The following is a 16,297-nucleotide window of genomic DNA, read 5'->3' on the forward strand; positions in this document are numbered from 1 at the left end:
TTCATCGATGTATGTATTCATGTAGTGTAACGTAATATTTGCCACCCCTGCTGTAAAAGAATGGGTGCACTGGCCTAGTCAAGCCTTTCTGGCTTTTTGCCTGTGCACCCAACATCACCTGATGTTGAATAAAGATCAAATCAAATCAGATTCATCATCACCATCATCATCATCATCATCATCAGCCTGACTACGCCCACTGCAGGGCGAAGGCCTCTCCCATGCCTCACCAAATTAACCCTGTCCTTTGCCAGCTGCATCCACTTTGCCCGAAAACTTCTTAATCTCTTCCGCCCACTTAACTTTCTGCCGCCCCCTGCTGTGTTTGCTGTCTCCTGCTTAAAAAAACCCTCCACGCGGTGAAAAGTAAAGGATAAGGGCGTAGGAAAGCGGCGAAAAAAAAAGTCCTTAAAACGTAAACATAACGAAACACTGCGATAAAAGTAACTGAGCCGACAGGCTCATTTGGGAATAAACACGCTAATCCGCCAAATCGAATGCGCGCTAATAACTGCGTCAATAGACTTAATTGACAAATCGCACGCTAATCCAGTAACTAGATCACACGCTAATAATTATTCCAATAGACTTAATTACCAACTCTCAGTTACTTGGACAGTAGATATCTTTTAAGCCGAGGGGTTTAATTACTGACTACAGGCCGCGTATCCACTGCTCATTACCACCACTAATAAATCTGTGGGGGTGCTGTTAGTAATTTGCCGCTCCTGAGCTTTAGCAGAGTAGCAGAGTAGCAGTGCCACTCGCAAGATGTCAAAGAATGGCTTAGGTTTGGTTTATAGGGTTTAACGTCCCAAAGCGACACAGGGGCGCCGCAATGGCGGGCTCCGGAATAATTTCGACCACCTGGGGTTCTTTAACGAGCACTGACATCGCACAGCACACGGGCTCCCAGCGATTCGCCTGTATCGAGATGCGACAGCCGCGGATGTAAAAGAATGGATCTGTGAACACATGGAATCATCAACCCCATCGACAGATGTTTCAGCAAACCACACTGCCTGAATTTCTAAAGAGAAAAAGAAAACACTAAGGATTCGATCGACATTCGCCTCAGCTTTCAAGCACAAAACTAAAACCGGTCAACTACGCTTGATCCCATGACATTCTATGTATATTTTAGTGATTTCTTTTTTTGCTTCTCAGCAGAGGTAAGGCGACGATGAGGGACTGATTTTGCGTGGGCGAACTTCTTTCAGTAATTTGAGACAGTAACTTTCAGTAACTTGAGATAGGACACCATAGCGCCTACAAAGACGAACGCAACGAAAGAACGACGCGAACGAACACAGTGACTGTTATGTTCGTCTTTGTAGACGTTATTGCTTCCTGTTCAGCACAAATCGAAAAATTGTTCTATTCAATAATTTGGTCGCATTTTAAGGAACGGACGATATTTTTATTTTCATTCAAACTTCATAAATAACTTTCAGCAACCATAAGTAACTCGTACTATTTTGAATACGGCGCATTACGGCTTCAGGCGCCACTGCGACACTTAATTGCAGCTACTATAATAGTACTGTTACCACTATTACTACTCTTCGATGGATTCTGCGATGTTCTGAAATAGCCTCGCGGCTTTACATATTGTCTGAGGCCGGCCGCTGGCAGACGCGTCTGTCCAAATATCCGCGCATAGTCACCCTTAAAAATGCCCGAAAAAAATAAGAGACCCCCAGCAGAAGCGCTACTACATCACATTGCACGGAGGAGGAGAAAGAAACAGTATATGTTGATGCAGGCGGGTAAGGTACAGTAAATGTAGTTCAATAAAACATTTTGCTGGGCGAGTTGGTTCATTTTGCTCGAGGGGATGCTTGTAGCGCGACAAAAAACACAAGGGACAGAGACGAACGGGACAAGCGCCTTGTCCCGTTCGTCTCTGTCCCTTGTGTTTTTTGTCGCGCTACAAGCATCCCTTGTCCCGTTCGTCTCTGTCCCTTGTGTTTTTTGTCGCGCTACAAGCATCCCCTCGAACAGTAAATGTTGTTGGAGTTTGGGGATAACGAGAAAATTTATCGGCTGATTCAGACCACATCCTTGCAGGGTGCAATCCCTGCCGAAACCCGGAAGGCCTCCCCCGCGCACAACGGAAATCTCTAGAACAGCCACATTGGCACTGTTGTTATATTCGCTCCCTTTCCAGACGGAGTCTGTCGTGGCTCGCGCCGACATCGAGAGGTGGTCTGTCATTCAGGCTCAAGTCGAAAAAAACACCTCGCAACGCTAACCCCGCTATCAGCGAACGCTGCCCGCATGATCTGCAGCGGCTCTCAAAAACGTGCAGCCTTCGCGCGAAGAGTGGTGCTCGGGCGACTGCCTGTCACGTGCGCAATGCACGCGACATTGGACTCGCGCCGGCGACCTTGCCGCTGCCTTCGGGCAGGTCGCGCGAAAGAAAAAAAAAACATAAGGGCGCGGCTCAGGCAGAGAACGAAGAAGAAGGCTGTCTGGATTCCGCGCCTCGGTTCAACAATGAGCGGAAGCAATGAGGCGGAGAGCAGAGCCAAGAGCAGCACACGGACCAGTGAGAGAGAAAGCAGGTCGAATATGTCCAGTATCGCAGGCAAACAAGAAGAAGCATGGGGCTCTCAACGGCTCGCAAACAGACAACACTTGCCTTGAAAAGGCTGCGCACGCACAGGCTGCATGCAACATGTCAGCGTCGTCTGGTGAGTTACGCTATGACATCACGCTGAGAAAGCAAATCGGGATGTAAGAAAGGTCCAACTGATTCACAACATGACTTACGATAAGGCTTTAGTTTGAGCTAGTTGGTGAATAGACATCGTTAATGGAATACAACGGCGAAAGAAAACGAGGACAAGAAGAGGCAAAGAACGGGACAGGCGCCAACTATACATTTGCCGGTTGGTAGTTGGCGCCTGTCCCGTTCTTTGCGTGTTCTTGCGCCGTTGTATCCCATTTACGATGACTTACGACAGAGGCACAATTTGACGACGAAGAATGCAGTGCGTATGTTATTTTCCACCAGCTTGTTACGGTGCGTCCTAATTCTTCGGTTTCGATAATGGTCTCGCTGCAGCCGTTTAATATTGCCGTGTTGTCTGCCGGACACGACGCATCCCAGCAAACGTGACGCTGCTCTTTACATTGTTCTGAACTGCCACATGTAAATGTTTGCATATCATAAAAATATAAACCTTTCGAGACTCAACAAAATAGCTTAAGGCCCCTTTCTCGCTTCTTTACAACAGTTGAGGCGAGAGCTTGGGGCAAAGTTTGATGTACAAACCACAAGTGATAAGTCCATGCTTTTGCGATTGAAAAATCTTTTTATCTAATATTTCTGCTCGCAAGCAAGCAAGCAAGCGAGCACGATAGTGCACGCGAAGTAACTTCCCGTCATCTGGCAACACAATAAACGAGGACACCTTTTCCACGTTAGATTCTGCAGGCTTCCTTACAGATAGCCTTAAAAAAAAACGCAGCACGTAGTTTATTGAACCATGCAGGACTGCGCACAGATGCACCCCAGTATAACTGCACATGCTACATCAATGTTCAATTAATTTCCGCACGCACTAACTTATAAAAGACTCGAGCCGACCGTTTTCAAAGCTGCGCGTGCGTGCGTGCGTGCGTGCGTGCGTGCGTGCGTGCGTGCGTGCGTGCATGAAATAGCCTTCTTATGTAGTAAGCATCCCCCTCCATATCTCTTCGAAAAACGCAACGTTGCTGAAGTCGCGACAGCGAGCACTCCAATATGTTTACTGGGGAGGTTTCAGATAACAAGTCCTCAAAGTTCGGCCGTGGGTCGGTGAATGAATATACGGTTCTTACATTTACGATGCAACTCTTAAGCACCTATTTATTTACTTATTTATCACCTTTCACACAGCACCATTTGGCATTACAGTGGGGAGGGGGAAATTGCAAGATCAGCACTTACAACAAAACAACAGGTAGGAGAGAAAAAAAAACTGGGCGAATAAACTGTCTTTTGCGTGTAGTGCTAGTGGTTGGTCATTCCCTGTAAACTTACACGCCTGTGAAAAGCTGAAAAGCCCTAGTAAAGGAAGCTGCACAGTAAAGTGCCCTAATCATCATTTTCTCTTGGCACTTTTGCCCGGCAGCTTGGCAATAATTCATAGCAAGACGTCCCGCGGAGGCCTTATCTAACGCTTACAAAGCGTCGGACCGCTGCAGAGCACATTCCGTGCCGCTTGTTTGTCGGCATCCCGTACAAGACAGGCGCTCGCAAGCAGTGCAGGCTGATAAAAGAGAAGGGCAATAGAAAAGGCCGCGAGTAAGAAAAAAAAGGAGCAGCACCTTCCTTTGCCCGCAGTACGTGCATTCACAAAACAGTGAAATCAACGATCAGAGCAAGGCGTAACTACCCCTGTCCGCCCGTAATTGAGTGCAGCTGCAAAACAGCGGGCGGTTCATCCACGCTTGAAGATGTATCCACTTCGAGTGCCCTTTGCCTTAGTTGAGTAGCCTTTCCTTCTTCGGACCAACTTTCGCTTGTCGGTACCCTTTACGCATTCCACATAAGCAGACTTGTCTCACCAAATGCGTCTTTTGGGCACAAGTCCGATGCCAACATACCCCTGCGTTCTACCGTGAATTTAGCAGTGGTGAGGCTAGACGCCAGCCGCTCTCGGAGGCGTGATAGAAGGAGGGGTGCTTACCTCCGCAGTGCACGGAACTGCATGTCCATGAACTGTTCAGCCTTGCAGAATTCTCCGAGAAAACTTGTCGCCCCAGTGCACAGCCCTTGGCAAAAGGACGGGTTTGCAAGAGACGATTTCCGATAGAGATAACTTGTCTGCAGACCCCTCGCTCGTCCGAGCAGCAAAAAAAAAAAAAAAAGGATCCCCGGCGCGCTGCTCGTGCGTTGATGCTGGATCGACCGACAAAACGGCAACTTCAAGAAAGCGCTGACGCTGCAGCATCAAATTTGTGGAATCGCTTTTTTTTTCTCTCTCTTAAGCGCACGTGTTCCAAGGCTTTCGTGCATGCATGTGTAGGTCACCCCAATAGGCAGCCGTTTATTTCTACGTCAGCTGCAACTGTGTGCTACGCAGACACAACGGCAACACAGCTGAGAAAGTGACAAAGAAATGGCGTGCACTTTTCAGGAGTTCATTCATTGACTGTGCTGCTTGCAACACTCTGGTTGCGACAGAACCGCAGAGGTCAGCTTTGCTTGCGGATGTCTCTCTCTGACGTCCCAAGTCTCAACTTCCACGGTATCACTTTGCAAGGAACTGTTCTAGGAAAACATGATCCTGGGGTCACAGCCTTGCATGCTGACATTGAAGAAAGCTAGCAGTACGTTGGCGCGGCTCCAAAAGTGACACAATACAGTCCGTCGGGCGGGCTGGTTTTTCACTACCATAAACATAAAGCATATGATGACACAGAAGAAATCTCAAAGAAGAAGAAGTCACATAACAAACAGAGCGCTGTGTGTTTCAGTGTTTCAGTTCCAAAAGTGAACTGACCGTTGAAACCAACTTACCCCTAATATCCTACGCATCCTTTAACCCCGACCCCTGTGTCATTACCGTCATCATCAGCCAGGTAAAGACCACTGCTGAATAAGAGGCACCTCACAGTAATCTCTGATTAACCCTGTCCCGAGCCAGGCGCCAGCATCGCTGCTCCGGAATCCTCTCCACCATCATCCCTCCACCAGAATCTTGGACTGCATTTCCCTTCCCCTGGTGTCCACTCCAACGCCCCGAAAGACTTTCGATTTCCAATTCCGCATTTTACATGTCCTGCCGAAATTTGCTGTCTGAGTTCATCCACTCGCTTTTGCTTTCTAATACACGCTAGCCTTTGTACGTTTCTGAACGTTACGCTCACTACTTTCCTTCCCATCAACCGCCAGCTGTGGCTAGTCTCATTTCCAGTTTTCTCGCTACCTTCCAAGTTTAGGGGCTGCACAGGAGTACTTTCAGTATGCATTGGTCATATTCTTCCCCTTTCAGGGATGCCGGTAAGCTGCAGGTCAGAATTTGAGAGTGCCCGCCGGTGTGCACCAATTAATTCTTATTGTCCTGCTAATACATTTACCCTTAATACATTTAGTCCTTGCCTGCCGTGAGTGCTTGGCGTATATGTATACTCACCACTCCCATTACTACCGCGAATTGCTTTTTTTTGCGAGACTAAGCGTATTGCTTCAATCTTATTGGCAATAACAGTTAACCCTTCCAGTGAACTAAGCCCCTTAAAGTTCTCAGTTCTCTCAGATTCGTCATCTCAGACACTTAGCAGGAAAATGTCATCGACAAATCGCCAATTCTTGAGGCGTTTCCCTGCTCAACTCTTATGCACGTACTTCCAGTCTAACACCCTGAATGCAGCCAAGCGGTGAATAAACCACAGAATAACATTTGAGGCCTTACGCTGTGTGCTGGATTTGACTGCTTCAAATTACCGAAAAATCAAGCGTGCGCTTCCGAAGACACAGTCGATAGATCTCATCTCCCTGTCTGGTGGCCTCTCTGTTTTTTTGTTGTTTTTTTATGCGTTAGCACAATTACTCTTACTTTGGCAAAATCTGTCCGCCTGTTCTTACTATCACCCTCCAGAAGCTTCACCCACCAACAACCTCCCAACTCACCTTCTAGAAGGCTACCACCGACTATGCATTCACATTTTCCCTCCCCCAACCTGCACTATCCAGAAGCCACATTGCCAACCAACCCACCTCCACCTGCAGAAAGCACTACCCGCCACTCATCCATACACCTCTTCCTTCCAGAAGCCCACCTCCCTTCCAGATTCCCAAACCTCCACTTTCCAGGCGCCTACAACCACCAGAAGCACACGTAGCACTGTAATGAAAAAGCAACGGCGAAATACAATTCAAAGGCGCAACGGTACGGCGATCATTGTGGAAGCGAAGTGCACAAGACAATACTGCTGACGCAGATTTGTCACATGACAACGTGTACGATTGCCTGTGAATTTTTGTGTGTTTGTGTGTGTGTCAGACCTCCAACATACAAAGAGAGGACTGTGGTACCTTGCTTGAATGCATTTTGTCAGCGCATTCCAATGAAACGCAGGACAGAGTAAGAGAAGCATGCAGGACAAACGACAGACCTTAGCCCAATAAAGAAATGGGGTAAATTAATGAGGGTGTGAGCCTTTTTCCTGAAATATGGCACAACATTTATTCCTGTGCTATGAAAGTTGTTTTAAAACTTTTGAAAGTTACATGTCAGTGATGCGAGACATCATTCTTTTAGTTTCATTGCATAGTTCTAAAGCATGGATATCTGGCCGACAAATCTGAGAGAGATTCGCAGTATCAGAGTATACGGTATACTTCTCAGGTCTCTTTTTATCGGGCAGTAAGCTATCCTCCGCAATTATCCCGGATTGAAAAGCCTCGGTTTTTCTTGAGAGGACTTTAAGTAGTGACCTTGGGATCAGGACACAGCAAAACGCCTCAGATCCGGTGCTGCATTCACCTAACAGTGAGCGTGGACCCGAAGGCCATAGCCACATGCTCCAATCAAGGCGCACACAGCGCAAGGCAGGAGTTTGTCCGTATGAAGCGGACGTAACAAACATTGCGCTACTGGGCTGACCTCGAACCTCGCGTTCAGTGCGGGAGCCAGACCAGTCACGCCTGACGTGACGCAAAGTGCGCTGCCGCCGTTCGACCCTTTCCGCGCGTTTGCACGGGAAAAGCGCCCGCATCCTCGGCGCAGTCAAAAGAGCTCCGCGCGAGTATACCAAGAAGGAAACTCGAATGCGGTCAAGAACAACGGCCATTGTCGAATGGCCCCCGCCGCCGTCGAAGCCTCGGGCGGGCATAAAATCGGCAGCGATATCCCATGCAAGCATCGGCGCCCATCCGATGCTCTGCCTTGCGTGCAGGCAAAGGCGCACCGCGCGCTTGCGTAACGCAGCGGCGGGGTGCTGTCGTTATAGTTTTCGCTCGACGTTCAGTTATGGAGTTTATTACCTCCATGTAGGTTAAGGAGAACAGCTCAACGATCTGAGGATTTCCACGAACATGTCAAAAAGCCTTTGGTTATTTTTTTTGCAAATTTTAAATTATATAATGTTTCAGTTTACTTCTCCGCTTTGATTAACTTCTTTAATCAAAAAGTTAAAGCGTTTTGAGAAACATAATTTTATGTTGATATTCGTATATGGAAACGTTACTTTAGGTGTTTGAGTTCAGTTTACTCAAATTTTAAGGCGAAAGCCTTTAGTGGCTTATACTCGCGGTGACCATCCGTCCGGTCACGTGACCTCGCGATGTCCGTCCGTTACATCGCCACCTAGGTCCCGTGACCTTGTCACGTGATCACAACCTGCCAACTCGACTGTGAGCAAACTGCCCACTACCCACTGGCTTTCGCCTTCCCCCGCAGTTAAGAGATATCTAAGTGCCTCCAATGAATTTTGAGAATAGAATACAGCATTTCTGAGCCTGAGCTTGCTCCAGTTTGGACACTACAATACAACATTAGGAAATGTAATTTGTTTGTCGATTTTTCCCCAGCTTCATATGCGTTTAGCAACAACTGGACCCCATGAGAATACAGCCTCTTTCTGTCCTAAGTAGCACAAAGAATTCATGTAATTAATGAGTACGAATAAAAAACCTAAAATCTGGACCCAAAGTTTCAGTTCCCATGACTGAGACCAGTGTGGTGCCGCGGAAAGCGAGCCAGCTCTCAACCATGCCCTTCATTTGTTTCGCCCACCCACGCTGACTCCCACAATACTCTACAGATGCGGTGGCTCTGTGGCTATGGCGTTCAGCCGCGTTTCAATGGCTGCGAAATTTAGGACACCCGTGTGTTGCGCTGTATCACTACACCGTAAGAAAACCCACGTAATCGAAATTCACCATGAGCTTTCCACTACAGCACCTCTTTATCTCTCCCTTTTTTCATTTCCTCTTTCTTCTCTTCCCTCGCGTTGCAGTTGAGGTCGCTCCAACAGTGAGACAGTTACTGCGTCCTTCGTTTCCACATAACTAATATTTTCCAAACGCTCTCCAAGTCAGCAAGGAGTCTAAACGCCAGTACTACAACAAATGAGGCACTCTGTCATTTCGCTATCACCTAGTGGTTGTGGGCTTATAGTAATGCTATCAGTAGCGAGGGAACATAACGCTGATACCAGAAAGCTGGAAGGGCCTTTAGGAGATTAAGCCCCAATCAACTTTAACTGGAGAGTCGCTAGCGAAAGAAGCTGTCGCAAGCCACCAGTGGCACTGCTATACCGTGATGTCATTTTTCTTCAAACACAGCGCATTGTTCGTGATAAGCCACGCGCTGCAGAGGGCCGCGGCATGGGTGCGCTCAACCCAGTTGCGCCTGCAAAGGTGTCTGCAACGCCCACAGACATTTGCGTCTACATGGTGGATCAGTGTGGTGACCGCAATATACGTACAGCTGCGCTCCGGTGACACGAGCAGCTTGCTGACTATACAGGACCACGGGGTGGAAGCTCTTCCGCCCAAACAATCGAGGGCAACGAAAGTGTCACGGTGTAGCCCAACCCGAATGCGCGCTCAAACAGGACGGCACTGGTGGCGCAATGAGACAGCCCCGGCGTTCAGCGCCACTGAATCAACAGCAGCGGCCTGCGGATGCCCGAGTTATCCGCCGCCTTGCGTCAGATCAGTTCAACGGGGTCGGCTGAAGCGCAAGACTTGATCGAGCATTAGTCTCGCGTCGCCCAGGATGTGCTCGGCAATGCGGTCGAGCGCGGCGAGCTGGAGACTGCAGCCCCCCCTCCCTCGCGCTCTTTGTCGCTGGCCGCAATTAATACAGGCCGCTCCGAGCGGTTGCCGCCGGCTGTGTTAACCGGGCGGACGTGTTAGGCCATTCCGACGAAAAAAACCCCATCCAATCCGGTGAAACCTTATCAGAACAGAAAGGAAGAAGGAGAGAGGAAAAGGGTGGATAAAGGGGGAGGGGTAAAATAAGGGCTGTAAATTTGAATGCCGGAAAAAAACCGGCTCCATTCGTGGAAGCCATAAAAACTCTTGTCTCATCTTCGTATCCCGATGCTTTTATGAGCCAGTTGAGTGCGCTCGTAGAAGCTTTGCGAAAATAGCGAGCGCCGGTTTAAAAACGAAGTAAACAAAGGCTACATACCTTCACTATCTATAACTTCACATTCAGCTGCCAGTTCTAAAAGCCACTAGATAGCGCGGGCGCGTTGTATACACGTGACCACCGACAATTTCTTCTTTTTTGTGATGGAATAAACGAACCTGTGCATGGCGCCTGGACTACATGCAGACCGTAAGGAACAAACTACTACTACTAAAACATACACTAGCCTGAGCGAAAAATGAAACGAAAGAAAAACATAACTTAAGCGGGTTAAAATATCTGCGCATGCATCGAGGAAAATATACGATGGAACTTTCCACATTGCAGAAATCGTAACTGTTCACAGTACTGCATCATTTTTCCGCTCAGTTTCGCTATGTCCATGTCTGAAAGCAACTTGAGAGCAGGGCCCGCTCTCAAGCATCGCCACAAGCGTTAGGGTGTCATTACAGTTTAGCGCCCGTGTCAATGGAGCGAGCGCAGTACGCAGCTCTTTGTGTGCGTTTGCTTTTTCGGGGAGGACGGCGGCAGAAGTGGCTCCCGGTTTCACTTTCTCTGCTGCCGGTGTAGATAGTTCATGGTCAAGCACTGTCTTCCTGCCGCCGCTCGCCTGATAGGGAAAAAGGTCGCCCGCTCGAGTCGATAACTCTTTGGGAGCCGTCCATGCCGAGCGCGCAGATACGCTTGTCGCGGTGGACACCTTTTTCGCCTCGTGCCGACTCTTAGGGCACCGGGGCGGCCGACACTGCGACCAAATCGACGAGGACGGGACCCGAGCACGCCACCAACACCCGCCTGCCTCCGACGCGCATGCCGTAGGTGAGACAGAACTCCTGCAGTGCTCGATTCTGGCCCGCTTGGCTGACCGTTTCGAAAATATGAAATTAAGCGTAAAAGGAAAGAGGCAACTATAAGTCATCCACACACCGGTATAGACCACTCGAGCTTCGCGCTCTGTTGTGCATTTATGAGAATTGCTGCTGCATGAAAGGCATAAGGTGATGATGAAGTGATTTTTTTATGGCGCAAAGGCATTTAGGCCAAAGAGCGCCATAAGACAGGGTAGTTTCGTTTGCTCATAAGACATAGGGAATCAAACGTGATCCAAGCGAATATGCATGCACAATACTTTCGTGTTTAGAGCCCTAGATCAGTCGTAAATGGCGCTAGTGTAACCCCCGGTGGGCCTTTCGATTGCTCTGGACAGATGTGTGGACGACTTTACAAGCTTGTGAACAGGACGCAGGCTAAGAACTCTTTATTAGGAAAGGATGCGCGCCTACATACGTACAGAGTGGGTCACAAGTTCCCAACCTACAGGGTCTACTTTTCAGTTATACTTGGGCACTTAAGACGCCTGTGAAGCTAGGAAGCCCCAGAAGAGACTTTGAGGTTCGAGGGTGTCTTATATATGCTCCACTAAACGGATCACAAACGGACCCTGTGGCCTAGGAACTTTTGATGCACCCTGTGCCTTTTTCAGTAATTTCAGAGCCTAGCAAAGGCGGCAAGCACAAGCGTAAAGACGCCATATGAGCTAACAATTATTTATTAGAAAAGAATGTGTGCTTAAAGATTTTAAAATTTTCACTTCCTCTTTATGGCACAGAAGCGCGCTATATTTCACTATAAAAAGTTTCTTACCCCAATGTTCGTCTTTTGAAAATCGTGAGAAAAAACGACGGCCTAAGGCCCTGGACCTCCCGCCTGTTAGCGCTTATGGCAAACAGATGCTGGCGGTAACCTAAAGGGCGGTATGATGTTTCTTCTTGTATATATATTACGTTTAGTTTCCGCATCGAATCTATCACGTAGCAGCTTCAGCGCGGGTATCAGGTATAGCATATGCCGAATGCTCGAAGTAGGACCTCGGCTAGGCACGCTGTAACTTAACCAGCTATTTTTAACGTGTCGGTTTCAGTCAACGAACTAAAAGCAACGAGGACGCTGCTGAGACTGCAGTTCGGACAGGACTGCGAACTTACCTGCGTGTATGTACGTGTGTGGGATCGCGAGCGGGCGGTGTTTCTCGGCTGTCGCCGCGCTTCGCGTTTCACCGTGTTGCAAGCCGGGTCACTGCTGGCCAGACGGACGTCAGCAGATCGGGTTGACAAAACCCTCTCTCTTTCTCTCGCAGACGCAGTGCTAACGACCTCGACTGCTCTGCGGGAATAGTGTTCGTCTGTATTCCGAAAGTGCGCGCCATTAGTCTCGAAGTTGATTAAACGAAATAAACGCGAGCCGCCTTTTTAACCAAACTCATGAAATGATACGCTGGCGCCTTCACGCGACTACCGCTCATAACGCGGGTAAATGGTCTATTTCTTATTTCTATCCATTCATTCATTCATTCATTGCGAGGTTCCCACTAACGGCGATAGGCCTTTTACAGTGGCGCACTCAGAGAAGTGAAAATAACGGGAAGCAACAAAAGAACAATTGAAACATTGAATGGTACAAACAGCTTGCAGTCAAAAGGTGTTAAGAGTGCCATAGAGCACAGCAAGTTTCGGCTGAAAGAGTTAACATCCCGATGAAATATATCAGGAGCACGACGGTGAGTATTCGAAAGCCATCCGTTTCGATAAGAATTATTCGTGCATAGCACATACTGGAGAGAGCAATTATCCGTATGCTTAACGCACCCCCTTTCAAGATGACGGGATCTGCACAACTCACTACGCAGAATGGATGTCTTTCTCAGAGGCAATACAAAAAGTCCTCGACGGAGTTTCAACTTGTTTTCGGCGAAGAAGGCCGGTCGGCAATTTTACCGATCAAGTAGGGTGATTCTGACAGCGATAATTACTTTGCCATGGAGCGAATCACTCGCTGTGTCCGAGATTATTACGTCATGCTGACCTTTTCGAGTTGTTTCATTGCGCTAAACGAGTATCTTATAAAAAGGCCACACCTCTTCCAGTCTGGCGTCAACATTTTGTTACCATCTATCGTGACTCCTCCTTTGAAGGCGTAGACGCCAGTTATTTCCCGGCAGTATTCCCGTCTCCGGCGAGTCAAGTCGCTGTGGCCACTGAGCAGTAAGCGGCACTGCGCTGAACGACGTAGTTGTCCCTCACAGGCGGCCCCTTCGCACATTGCTGGGGATTGCGCTCCTGTTGCATCGCAACGAAGTTGTTTGTTCGTCGTCTGTCGGTAGTCCACTGGCAGCGATGCCATTAGACAAGCCTAACATCGATTTGGAAGTATGGGTTACGAATGGCTGACGGCTCCTTTTACAACGCTGGTAACGATGCTGCTTTTACTGTTACCCTGCAACCCATGTGTTCGTCATCAGCAAAGCCCCCATTTCCCCAAAAGTTCCAGGCTGCCGGGTTCCCGCCCTCAAATGCGGTTGGTATTGCATCCCCGGAACTTCAGGTTTCTGGAGAACGAGGACAACTTTCTCTTCAGACCTGGAACTTCAGGGCACTGAAGTGCCATCAGAGCCTCGCTGCACGGGTTAATCAGTAAACCAGTAGCTTGGGAACTTGTGGAAAGGAGGATGCCTGTAACAGAGCAGTCGAGCCAGGATATATCGAACCCGAATATTTGGAATTAGTGGGTATACGTACTGAACACACAGATTATCCCCTTGAAAATCCTGTGTAAAACACAGGAACGTCGCGCAGTGTATAGAGCTCCAATTTCGCCGGGTCATTCCATATATCGAGCTGCGCGCCGCGCCTCTGCAAGTGGCGGTTCTCCTAACGGCGATCTTCGATCACTTCTCACGCGTGGAGACGAGTCCGCTGCGCGACCTTGGCTGGCAACTTTAGCGCTGTGAATTCGTGTTAAGAGGGGTGTGCCCGAGAGGAGCGGCCTTATACATCTTGCAGTCAGCCTCCACGCCACATCGCTGCCGTGCGGGGAAGCCCACCTGACTAACTGGAGCCTTGTGGCTGCCCTCGCCTCCGCTCACTGCGCTGCCCAAGGCGGTGCGGAAAACAACTGCACCATGATTTTATTGATCGATTGTTCTATTTATAACGTGCTAGTAACAGCGTTAGACTCCTTGTAATGGGCAGTGGCTAGTCCCTTGAATGCGCCTTGAATGCGAAGCAAGCATAGCAACGCCCAGCGACAGGTGCGCGGCCAGCAAGCCGGTGGGAGCACGCAACTGAAAGAACCGCGTCACTATCGTGCACGCGCAAAGTAATCTTACTTCTAATTTACAGATAAACTTATCTAGTGCTATTTTAATAGATATAAGATTATTGATACATCAACATATTTTGCGATCTCTTCGAGTTCGATATATCCGGGTTCGACTGCAATTAAGAGCGCATAACAGAAACGAAGCTAAGTGAAAAACTCGGACGGACGGCAGAAACGACACACGACTTGGACGGTATTCTTCCTTTCTTTCTTTCTTTCTTTCTTTCTTTCTTTCTTTCTTTCTTTCTTTCTTTCTTTCTTTCTTTTCTTTCTTTCTTTCTTTCTTCCTTTCCTTCTTTCTTCCTTTCTTTCTTTCTTTATTTCTCTCTTTCTTGACATTGCTACAGCCACGCAATTCGAGAGCACGCTGTGCTCTTCCAGTAGCGTACACACATTCCTTGCTCGCCACAACGCTTACCAAGTAGTGAAGAACATGGCACGCATGCCTGTGTCCAAAACTAGCGCAGACGAAACAGCGAGTTGATTATCGAACACACAATAATCATTGAACTTCGTGGACTCAGAGGCAAAAAGAGTCGCGAACATCGCGCACACCTCGAAAGCAGGTTCTTCTCTGCACGTGCGCACCGCACAGACGACTGTGAGGTAGGATAGAACGTCGCGTGCAGTGAGGCTGGCACTGCGCCAAACTCAGGCTTTCTCCTTCCCGCCTGCAATCTTACCTCGGGGACTAGCGACAAAACTGGCTCACTGTCTCGTTCACTCACCCAGGTCTGATGCTAACGCTGGATTGCAAGCGTGTCGTGGTCTACTTCAGCTGCAACCTAAGTACGCCTCGTTGTACACCGTCTCAGTTGCACAACTTATCACCGACGTTTGGGGGAACACAACACAGCTGAGTAATAAGACTTCATGTTTTTCAACTCTAATCATTGTGCTTAGCACTGCTTGAAAAAGAAACAAAGCAAAATAATTTTCCCTGAACAGAGACTTACGGTCATGTTTGCAGAGTGCGTGAATTAAACGCAAGATAGTTAAAGCTCTCGACTCGGCTTGAAAGCGTGTGCGGGCTGCCACCATCCTACTTCGGCGGGTCTGTCGAAAGCACGAGCAAAATAAAGCGTAATAAAGACTCTGACCATCTTAAAGCCTCGTTATGAACACCCGACACCTATAAGGCCAGTTGGCTTTCATCTTTATGCCCCTGAGTTGGGTGTTTGTAGTTGTCTGATGCGGAGCTGTCGAAGAGAGCTCGCGGACCAAGATGAGGAGGCGTCCAGCGCCAGGAGATCGGGCTGCACACGCCAGCCATTGATAAACGAACGAGGTCGCGAATACGAGGAATTCCTGGTCGAAGGAGACAAAACACCCCAAGGACCTCAACCTACAGGGAGCCCGCGCCAGATAAAGTGTAGCCCTGGCGTAACAGTTATAGGGTCGCCACAAACGTCCCACACTGTTGGCACGTCCGGGCATCACAAAAAGAAGGGCGGGTGAAAGGTCAGCGCTGACATCAACAATAGCCAAGTACCAGTGCTTGCCAGGGGAAGAACATACTAGCTGCAGTTGACATTCCAGTGCAGCCGGCCTAATTCTGCCGTATTTCAAACCACAAGTTAATTAATAGTCTAATTAAATTCAAAATGTTGGCGTATTTGGTAATAGGGTAGTTAGTGGTCACAATTTTCTCCAAGTTATACTCATAAAAGGCATCACTAACCCAAATGTCATATGCTTTAGACATCGGAATATTTTTTTTGCTTCCGAAAGTTCGCACTAATTTCGGAATTCATACAGTTCAATTTTCATTCATCAAACTTCGGAATTCATTGCCCTATGATATTAAAGTACCTCAATATTTTTCGTCATTTAAACGCCAACTTAATTTGTTTATCTCCAACTGCTAGTCTGCTAAGTTTTTGGTGCGACGTTTTTGTTTGTTTGTTTGTTTGTTTGTTTGTTTGTTTGTTTGTTTGTTTGTTTGTTTGTTTGTTTGTTTGTTTGTTCAAGGTTCAAGGTTCGTTTATTACATGTTTATGGTACAAGGTTAGAGAAAAATATTGGAATACAGAAGGAGGTCC

The 16,297-nt window shown here is 48.1% G+C and overlaps 1 protein-coding gene across 2 annotated transcripts in view; it reads left to right on the forward strand.

Moving 5' to 3' along the window:
* The first annotated feature begins 10,722 nt into the window (after window positions 1-10,722).
* LOC144120532 (monocarboxylate transporter 12-like) overlaps window positions 10,723-16,297 on the forward strand; it is a 45,475-nt gene continuing 39,900 nt past the window's right edge. Inside the window, exon 1 of one of the 2 annotated variants that reach the window (XM_077653053.1) lies at window positions 10,723-10,916. The gene's annotated coding sequence lies outside the window, so the exon portion shown is untranslated. The remainder of the gene's footprint in view (window positions 10,917-16,297) is intronic. The other variant, XM_077653052.1, reaches the window with a different exon arrangement.

The sequence above is a fragment of the Amblyomma americanum genome, chromosome 2, assembly GCF_052857255.1.
Source record: "Amblyomma americanum isolate KBUSLIRL-KWMA chromosome 2, ASM5285725v1, whole genome shotgun sequence".
Taxonomy (NCBI): Eukaryota; Metazoa; Arthropoda; class Arachnida; order Ixodida; family Ixodidae; genus Amblyomma; species Amblyomma americanum.